Source organism: Microtus ochrogaster, chromosome 19 (assembly GCF_000317375.1).
Source record: "Microtus ochrogaster isolate Prairie Vole_2 chromosome 19, MicOch1.0, whole genome shotgun sequence".
Classification (NCBI taxonomy): Eukaryota; Metazoa; Chordata; class Mammalia; order Rodentia; family Cricetidae; genus Microtus; species Microtus ochrogaster.
In genome coordinates this window covers 5,778,414-5,789,149 of record NC_022021.1, presented here as the reverse complement: position 1 = coordinate 5,789,149, position 10,736 = coordinate 5,778,414, and the positions used below count along the sequence as shown (strand labels likewise).

The following is a 10,736-nucleotide window of genomic DNA, read 5'->3' as shown; positions in this document are numbered from 1 at the left end:
CATGCTTTCATGATAGAAGTCCTAGACATTGTAGTGCTCAGGGGACTCTACCTCAGCATAGTATTTTCAAGGCCTTTTTCCTGCTTTCAGAGGGATTGCTGTAGTGATGAGGCGAGCCGGCCTGCTTTTCATCCTGCCCGGCTCCTGCATGGCTAGCTTAGCCCCAGAAATAACAACACACAAACTGTATTCATTTAAACACTGCCTGGCCCATTATATCTAGCCTCTTCTTGGCTAACTCTCATATCTTGCTTTAACCCATATCTAGTAATCTGTGTATCACCACAGGGTGGTGGCTTACCTGAAAGATTCTAACCCACATCTTGGGCCAGAGCTTCATGGCGGATGCCTGTCTCTACTTTCTTCCTCCCAGCATTCTGTTCTGTCTTCCCTACCTATCTATGTTCTGACCTATCAGGCCAAGCAGTTTTCTTTATTAATTAACCAATGAAAGCAACAGATAGATAGAAGACCCTTCCACATCAAATTGCACTGAGATCATAGGTCAATTGGAGCAAAATGACATATTTTGTAGATATGTAGAATAATTGCGGAGCACCTTTCTTCCCAGGTTTCTTTCCCATAAAACAAACAAACAAAATACCCGACATCCTCACAATATTGAGTCTCCCTAGGTTTATAACACAGACTATTACTCCTTTTATTTAATTCTTTGATTTCTTTTTGTCAAGTTATAATCTTCCTAATAAAAGATCTTGGGTATATTTTCTTATACTTTACCTATTCCTTGGGTTTGGAGGAGGTACTGGTACAAAGTACATTCTGCTTTTAAAATTTAATTTATTCTTCCACAGTTTCATATATGTATCTAACACAATCTGGTCTCACTCACGCCCTTGCTCTTTCCTTCCCACTCCCACCAGCCTCTCTTCACCCTCTTCATTTACTTTCATATCTATTTTTTTTTAAACTTTGTGATCCACTGGGTTTCACCAGGCTTCCTCATGTGGTCCTGGCTGTGTGGCTATCCACTGGACTACTACTGACTTAACAGTAGGAACCACCATGAAGTCAATGGTTTCTTCTCTACCAGCAGCTTTCTGGGATCACGTAAGTTTTCCACAATAAACAATAATTTTTCTGCAGCAATCTTTAAAGTTTCCAGGAAGAAGATGGAGCCCCACAACAACAACTCCACCTGATTGATATGACGTCATGATATTGATAGTGCTACTACAAGAACTGTTTGGGGTACCAGCTACACAGGATGGTTCCAACTTGCTTAGCTAAAATGGTGCACATCTTTTACAACATTCTAGTGGTGGCACACGCCTTTAATCCTAGCAGTAGGAAGGCAGAGACAGGCAGATCTATGTGAGTTTGAGGGCAGCCTGGTCTTACAGATGGTTGTGAGCCCGTGTGGTTGCTGGGAATTGAACTCAAGACCTCGAGAGAGATGGCTCAGTTGTTAAGAGCACTTGCTGCTCTTCCAGAGGTCCTGAGTTTAATTCCCAGCAACCACATGGTGGCTCACAGCCATCTGTACAGATATTCTAACTATTTATTTCAACTTGTTTTAATCTTGGTAGATCATATGCAACTAAAAATCCATCTATATCTTTTAGATTTTCTAATTTAATATAATTAGAAATCATAATTTCTAATTTATGATTTTAGGATAGGTTCTTACAATTTTTTTAAATTTAATTGGTATTTGTGGTAGTTTTGTTTTGTTTTGTTTTTGTTTTTTGGTTTTTTTTTTTGTTTTTTGTTTTTTTTTGGTTTTTCGAGACAGGGTTTCTCTGTGGCTTTGGAGCCTGTCCTGGCACTAGCTCTGTAGACCAGGCTGGTCTCGAACTCACAGAGATCCGCCTGCTTCTGCCTCCCGAGTGCTGGGATTAAAGGCGTGCAGGGTTTCTCTGTAGCTTTGGAGCCTGTCCTGACACTAGCTCTTGTAGACCAGGCTAGCCTTGAACTCACAGAGATTGGCCTGCTTCTGCCTCCAGAATGCTGGGATTAAAGGCGTGTGCCACCACCACCCAGTTTATTTGTGGTAGTTTGAATGTAATTGACCACCATAATCTCTTAGGGAGTGGCACTATTAAGAGGTGTGGCTTTGTTGGAATGGGTATGGCCTTGTTACAGGAGGTTTGTCACTGAGGGGGTGGGCTTTGATGTTTCCTATGCTCAGGATATCACCCAGTGTCTCATTCCTCTTCTTGTTGCCTGCAAGATGTAGGATTCTCAGCCACCTCCATGTCTGCCTGCATGTGGCCATGCTCCCCATCGTGATGATAATGGACTGAACCTCTGAAACTGTGAAACTGTTTTCTTTCTAAGAGTTGCCATGGTCATGGTGTTTTTTCACAGCAATAAAACCCTAATTAAGCAATGTTTATTATCATATCTCAGCTTTTTATTTCTGATTTTATTATTTTGGGTCTTCCATGTCTTTATTTTGGTTAATTTGTCTAAGAGTTTGTCAGTCTTGCTTATTGTTTTCAGAGACCCAACTTTTCATTTCATTGATTCTTTGTGTTGTTTTTTGTTTGTTTCTATTTCATTAATTTGTGTCCTGAACTAAATTATTTATTCCTACTTACTGCTTTGAGATTTTGTTTGTTCTTGTTTTCACAAGATCTTAATATGCATGATTAAGTTATTTTTGATTTATCTTTTTTTTTAAAAGAAATATAGCACTTAGAAATACAAATATTCCTCTTAGGGCTTCCATCATTGTATCCCATAAATTTTGGGGTGTCACTGTATCCCATAGATTTTGGGATATATTTTTATTTTCATTTAATTCTAATTTTTAAATTTCTTTCTTGAATTCATCGATGACTCATTTATCAGTCAGTAGCAGGTTGTTCTATCTTCATATCTCCATAAGTTTTATTTTTGTTTGAGACAAGGTCGTACTGGATGGCACTGGGTATCCTAGAACTCACTATGTAGACAAGGCTAGTCTCTAACTTACAGAGATCCAGCTGCTTCTGCTTCCTAAGTATTGGAATTAAAGGTGTATGCCATCAACCCCAGTTCTCAGAATCCATAAATTTGTGTACTTTCTATGGTATCTCTTAAAACTAATATCTAACTTTATTCCTGTTGCTCAGATAGAATACAAGATTGTTGGCCGAGGTTTTCTGTCCAGCCCTGTTTCCACAGTCATTAACTCCCAAAGAAATCACAGAGAGGTCTACATTAATTATAAACTGATTGGCCTAGTAGCTCAGACTTCTTATTAGCTCTGATAACTTATATTAGCCCATTATTCTTGTCTATGTTAGCTATGTGACTGGGTACCTTATTCAGCGAAGCAGTCACATCTTGCTTCTTCTGTGGCTGGGTCATGACTACAGGAAGAACTTTCCTCTTTCTAGAAATCTCATTACCGCATGAAGGTCCTACAGCTTAGTTGGCCGGAAGGAGGCGGTGTCTGCTTTGTAACCCCAGAGGAAGAGATGCCTCAAAGGCCCATATACGTTTCTTTAAAACCTTGCTAATGTCCAGACTCAAGTCTCAGATCTATGGAGCCCACCAGAAACTGTCCACTGTTCGGAGGCACCTTCTCCGCCATCCTCCCGCCTGGGGCCATTGATGTGAGCGACCTCCGACCCGTCCCGGTGGAACTTCTGGAGCTGCAGGCCCACATACGGGGTGAAGCGACTGCGTGGTACCATTTTGAGAACGTTGGTGGGGTACAGGGGGCTAGGGCCGTGCACGTGTTATCTGTGCAGCCTCTCTATTTGGAGAATTTATCCCTGAGGGGCAGCTGTCAAGATGGTTCCTTTCTGGCAAGCAGCAGGTAGCTAAAGAAAACCAGCAGGTAGCAAAGGATGTCACAGCACAGCAGGCCTTGCTTTGGCTGCCCCAGTACCAGACTTGATCTCTTGCTCACCTTCAATCAACCCACCTCTAACAGCAGGTCTCTTGGCCCTGAAAATCTGTCATGTCCACCATGGAGCCTAGGTAACTTTGAACAACTGGTGACTAGTTTGACTCTTCACGATCCCAACGTCTTTGGTCCCCAGTAAAGATGGTGGAACACAACATAACTGCTGTTGAGGACTCAGGGACCCAGTTCCTGAGAAGGGGAGTTTCTTTCTGCTTCCTCTCCTCTCCTCTGCTACCCTCTTCCATGGTCCCCATGCTCTCAATTTACTCAGGAGATCTTGTCTTTTTCTACTTCCCATGTAGATTAGATCTATGTATGTCTCTCTTAGGGTCCTCATTGTTGTCGAAGTTCTCTGGGATTGTGAATTATAAGATGGTTTTCTTTGCTTTATGTCTAAAAGGCACCTATGAGTGAGTGCATTTGATAATTGTTTTTCTGGGTCTGAGTTACCTCACTCAATATGATGTTTTCTAGATCCATCCATTTGCCTGTAAATTTCAAGATGTCATTTTTTTCTGCTGTGTAGTACTCCATTGTATAAATGTATTACATTTTCTTATCCATTCTTCAGTCAGGGAACATTTAGGTTGTTTCCAGGTTCTGGCTATGACAAACAAAGCTGCTATGAACACATAGTTGAGCACATGTCCTTGTGGCATGATTGAGCATCCTTTGGATATATACCCAAAAGTGGTATTGCTGGGTCTTGAGGAAGGTTGTTTCTTATTAGTCTGAGAAAACGCCATACTGATATCCAAGGGGGCTATACCAATTTGCACTCCCAACAGCAATGCAGGAGTGTTCCCTTTACCCCACAGCCTCTCCAGCATGAATTGTTATCAGTGTTTTTTATCTTGGCCATTCTTACAGGTGTAAAATGGAATCTCAGAGTTGTTTTGATTTGCATTTTTCTGATGACTAAGGATGTTGAACACTTTCTTAAGTGTCTTTCAGCCATTTGAGATTTCTCTGTTGAGAGTTCTCTGTTTAGATTTGTACTCCACTTTTTTATTGGATTATTTGTCCTTTTGATGAACAATTTCTTGAGTTCTTTTTGTATTTTGGTCTGTCTAATGTGGGGTTGTTGAAGATCTTTTCCCATTCTGTAGGCTGCCGTTTTTTGTTGTTGACTGTGTCCTTTGCTTTACAAATGCTTTTCAGTTTCAGAAGGTCCCATTTACTAATTGTTTCTCTCAATGTCTGTGCTACCAGGGTTATATTTAGGAAGTGGTCTCCTGTGCCAATGTATTCAAGTGTACTTCTCACTTTCTCTTCTATGAGGTTCAGTGTGGTTGACTTTATATTGAGGTCTTTGATCCATTTGGACTTGAATTTTGTGCATGGTGGTAGATATGGATCTATTTTCATTCTTCTACATATTGATAATCCAATTATGCCAGGACCATTTGTTAAATATGCTTTCTTTTTTCCATTTGATTTTTTTGCTTCTTTGTCAAAAATTAGGTGTTCATGGGTATGTGGATTAATATCTGGGTCTTCAATTCTGTTCTATTGGTCCTCATGTCTGTTTTTATGCCAATACCAGGCTGTTTTCAGTACTGTAGCTCTGTAGTAGAGTTTAAAGTCAGGGATGCCTCCAGAAGTTCCTTTATTGTCCAGGATTGTTGGCTATCCTTGGTTTTTATTGCTTTTCCATATGAAATTGAGTACTGTTCTTTTGACGTCCAAGAAGAATTTTGCTGGGATTTTGATAGGCATTGCATTGAATCTGCAGATTGCTTTTGGTAAAATTGCCATTTTTACTATTAATTAGTTAATAGAAAATAGTTAATTCTACCTACCCAAGAGCATCAGAGATCTTTTCATTTTCTGCTGTCTTCTTCTATTTCTTTATTCAAAGATTTAAAGTTCTTGTTCTACAGGTCTGCCACTTCTTTGGTTAGAGTTATTTCAAGATATTTTATGCTATTTGTGGCTATTGTGAAGGGTGATGTTTCTTTGATTTCATTTACAGCACATTTATCATCTGTGTAAAGGAGGACTATTGATTTTTTTGAGTTAATCTTGTATCCTGCTACATTACTGAAAGAGTTTATGAAGTGTAGCAGTTCCTTGATAGAATTTTTAGGGTCGCTTATGTTAACTATCATATCTTCAGCAAATAGTGAGAGTTTGGCTTCTTTTCTGATTTGCATCCCTTTGATTTCTTTTTGTTGTCTTATTGCTCTAGCTAGGACCTCAAGACCTTTTATGGTAATTGAAAGTTTTGCTGGGTACAGTAGTCTGGGCTGGCATCTGTGGTCTCTTAATGTCTGCATAACACTTGACCAGGATAGGACCTTCTGGCTTTCATTGTTTCCATTGAGAAGTCAGGTGTAATTCTGCCTTTATGTGTTACTTGGCCTTTTTACTTTGCAGCTCTTAATACTCTTTCTTTATTCTGTATGTTTAGTGTTCTGATTATTATGTGGCAAGGGGGCTTTTTTTGGGGGATCCAGTCTATTTGGTGTTCTATAAGGTTCTTGTATCTTCATAGGCATATCTTTCTTTAGGTTGGGAAAGTTTTCTTCTATGATTTTTGTTAAATATATTTTCTGTGCCTTTGAGTTGGACTTCTTCTTCTATACCTATTATTCTTAGGTTTGGTCTTTCCATGCTGTCCCATATTTCCTGAATTATTTTGTGTTAAGCTTTATTAGATTTAATGTTTTCTTTGATTGATGAGTCTATTTCCTTTATTGTATCTTCAGCACTTGAGTTTCTTTTTTCCATATCCTGTATTCTGCTGCTTATGCTTGTGTTTGTGGTTCCTGGTCATTTTCTCATTATTTCTGTTTCCATAATTCCCTTTCTCAGGCCCGCTCCCTCAGAGATCCCAAACTCACACCTAGACTGGCAGAGGTCTCTGGCTCCTTCCTACTCCCTTGGAGGCCACAGATTCATGCCCAGAGACCCTGGCACTAGATTGCTTTCTTAATTAGTATATTGTAGCCTTCTTTATCTCATCCAACTACTTTGGCTTGGTGTCTGTTTTGTCAAATATTAGAGTATGTATATCTGACTGCTCCCTGGTTCCATTTGCTTAGAATACCTTTTTCTATACTTTTCCACTAAAGTGCTATTTTTCTTTGATAATGAGACATGTTTCTTGAAGGCAGCAACAGAGTAGGTCTTGTTTTCTAATCTCATGTGCTTTTCTCTGTTTTTATTTTTTCCCCACCGAGGCTTTTTATTTATTCATGTTTTACATCTTTTTCCCTCCTGTGTGTTTTCATCTTGCTTCTTTATGACCCACGATGCCAGCCAGCTAAGGTTGCTAATACCATGAAAAGAACTGATTGGATGGGAGCAGATTATTCTGCCACACTCTAGGTCTTTGAGCTGCACATCAGCTCTGGGGCTGATCATTCCACACTTGTTCACCCTGCCCGTGAGGTTCCCAGTGATTTCCCCAGATTAATGACCATCAGTGATTTCAAATTCACCAGTGTAAGCAGAGGTCATCATTGCAGCTAGGAGCGGCACAATGACTTTGTAGCATCCCCTGTTGAGGATCTGGACATTTACTTCTCTTCTCAGCACTGTTGATGCTCTTGAGGACATCGGCCAGAAGATCCATGGTCACCATGGTGATGGTGCAGAGAGATGATGGAACGCTTATCTTAGTCTTCTGATTGAGAAAATTGAGACCATTTATATTCAGAGTTATTATTGGAAAGTATAGATTCATTTCTGTCATTTTGCTGATTTGTGCTGTTTTCTTATTCCTTATTTGCTTAACTGGCCTGGCATTGCTTATTTTTCTCCTGTGGCCTCGTGGTAGTGTTTATCCTTCTCTTCAGTCTGAAGTATCCTTTTAAGTATCCTCTGTAGAGCTAGCCTAGTAGTCATGAATTTCTTGAGTCTGCTTTTACTATGGAGTTTTTTTTTGTTTTTTTTTTTGGTTTTTTTTTTTTTTTGGTTTTCCTTCAATTATGACAAAAGTTTTGTTGGCTGTAATGGTCTGGATTGGTAGTTATGGCTTTTCAGAGCTTAGAATGCTTCTTCCCAAGCCATTCAGGATTTGAAAATTTGTCGTATTGTTTTTCTGATTAGCCTGCCTTGATATGTGACTCGGACCTTTTCTATCACAGTTTTCAGTCTACTTGTTTTCTGTATTTGTAGTTTATTATAAAATGATATGGGGGATTTATTTTTCTGCTCTTCTCTAGTTTGTGTTCTATATGCCTCTTGTACCTGCATTAGTATTTTTCCCTCTATATTCCTGAAATTTTTTATTATGTTTTATTGAAAATATTTTTTGTTTTATTGGCACAAAAATTCTTCCTCTTTTTCTATATCCATAATTTATCTATTTAGACTTTTCATAGTATCCTAAATCTTTCACCTGTCCTGTTATATTTTTATAATTATTATTTCTTAGCAATCTCACTTGTGCCAGCTCTGGAAGCTTCCTGGGAATTCAGGGAACTCTACAGGTTTGTGTATGTCCCAACCCTGTCTTAGCCCAAAATGCCAGTTTGTATTACCTCTGCATGTTGCTGGAGTTTTGTGGCCACCCAGGAACTTTCTTATTCCCAGGCTGCTAGTCTTTTATATTGTGTCTTAATCTCAACTCCCACTTGTCTATTGCTGTTACAGGAGCAATTGACTGTATACATTAACCCTGTGTGCTACAACCTTTCTACAACTGTTTGTAAGTCCCAATGGTCTTGTACCCTGTAAAGATTTGTCATTTGTTTAGGTTTAATAAAATGCTGATTGACCAGTAGCTAGGCAGGAAGTATAGGCGGGGCGACCAGAATAGGAGAATTCTGGGAAGAGGAAGCCTTGGTCTGCAGTAGTCACCAAGATGCAGAGGAAGCAAGATAAGAATGCCTCACTGATAAAAGGTACCAAGCCACATGGCTAACACAGACAAGGATTATGGGTTAATATAAAATGTAAGAGTTAGTAATTAAGAAGCCTAAGCTATTGGCCAAACAGTGTTGTAATTAATATAGTTTTTGTGTTATTATTTGGGTCTGGGTTACCTGGAAACAAAAAGCAGTCTCTGTCAATACAAAAGCTTTTTTCCCCCTTTTATTCCATTGCCTTATCACACAGATAGTGACATCGTCTGAGCGTGAGGGTAGTATTACGTCTTCCTTGCCAATCTGTATCACTTTGGCCCTATTCTCTTTCTCATTTTACTGTTTTAGTTAGGACTATTAATGCCACGTTAAAGGCAGTGATGAGAGAAAGTGTCCTTGCCTTGTTCCTGTTCTTAGTGGGAAATCTGTGTTTTTAAACACCAAGTGTGATGTTAGCTATAGATTTTCTTTTTGTACATATTCTTCATCAAGCATTCTTAGTTTACTGAGTAAGTTTACCTCACTGGCTAAACCAGAACTTACCATGTAGCCCAAGCTGGCTACAAACTCATGGAAATCTTCCTGTCCAACTAGTAAGTTCCGGGGTTACTGGAGTGAGCCACACAGACACGCAGTTGCTGCATCTAAACATCTTTCCTGCCCTTCCCATTGCTGCTTATCCCTAGACACTTTATTTTTGCCTGGGTGATTTAATTCCTAGACCACACATTCTCTTTATTCAAATGACTGGTATATTCCAATCCTGAATGATACAGACGCGTGTGTGAGCCAAGCCTTGCTATCTTCTTACATTCAGTTTGGCAGGAAGATATTTACTCCCGTCTGAGGACCTGTGAATGATTTGCAAGCAACAAAAGGGAGATGATTTCACATCAAACAATTTGTTCAATTAGAAAGAAAAGCAGGAGGAAGCAGTAAGCAGTGGATCAGGGTGTATCTCCATCAACACCGTTTGCCGTAACTGAGCAGCTTGGTCAAAAGCCTGCCTGTATTTTTGTCACAGTCTGGAAGTCAATAAATCCCCAAACACCACGATTACAGTAAAACAAGCTGCAGAGCCTGAGATGGATTTCCTGGAAGGATGACAAATGGGTGTTTTCACAGCGCCAAGTGCTTACTGGAGAACTTTCTGAGAGACAAAGTGTCAAAAGGTTATTACTACCTTGGCTTGAGGAGACACTTGGGAAGGTATACCGGAGGGGAGGGAACGTGGCCTGACAGTTGTTTATTTCTAGGGAGATCCTGGAGGTGCCTGCAGGACAAAGGAGGAGCAGCCTGAGGACAAACTTTGAACAATTTGAAGTCAAAGTTGCCTCTGAGAGAAATAACTGGGGGCAGCTAGAAGAATCGGGAAACTAAGGTGCATGGGGCAAGAAAGGGGTCTGTTGCTCCAGGGTCAGGCTGAAGCCTCTCATTAGCTGAGTGAGGTAAGGAATTCTAGCACAATTAACACCTGCAATCAAGCTTTCTTCCATAGAGACAACGGGGGGGGGGGGGGCAAAGGGCGTAAGACCTGAGTAAATGTGGGTTGCTGACGTGAGCACAGCCATATGAAGGCTCCCAATGCCTCAGACCAGTGAGCATGGCAAAGCCTTCCCCTGGTCCAGGTGACCACAGCTTCCTTCTTCCGGATGTTTATACCCCAAGACTGCTCCCCTACTGAGATATCCACCCCAGAAGAGGTGCCCATCCTCCTTCTTCAGCTGTATACAACAAACCCACCTTCTCAGTTTAGATGGATGAAATCAACCTACTGAGGTCCAGGCTGCTTGTGTCTTTGTCAGAGCTCATAGCCCACCCGATCCTGGCTCTTCTCTGCATATGTCTATGTGTCTGTCCTTTCATTTCCTGTGGCCTTGCTCAGGTCAAACCTAAAACCTTGTAGGTCTCGGCCACAGTTCTCTTATATAAAGACATTTTTCAGAGAAGTTTAAACGCGGGTTGTGCTGAAGTGCCCGAGTGTGCATGACCTGCATCTTTCCCTGTTAGAAACTGGAGAGGCCCCGGGAATCTCACAAGTGAGACCCTGTACACTGTTG

The 10,736-nt window shown here is 40.5% G+C and overlaps 2 pseudogenes; one reads left to right on the top strand and one right to left on the bottom strand.

Moving 5' to 3' along the window:
- Positions 1-3,494: 3,494 nt before the first annotated feature.
- Positions 3,495-4,001, top strand: LOC113457148 (annotated as a pseudogene).
- Positions 4,002-7,082: 3,081 nt separating this feature from the next.
- On the bottom strand, positions 7,083-7,451 carry LOC106144015 (annotated as a pseudogene).
- Between the last annotated feature and the right edge of the window lie 3,285 nt (positions 7,452-10,736).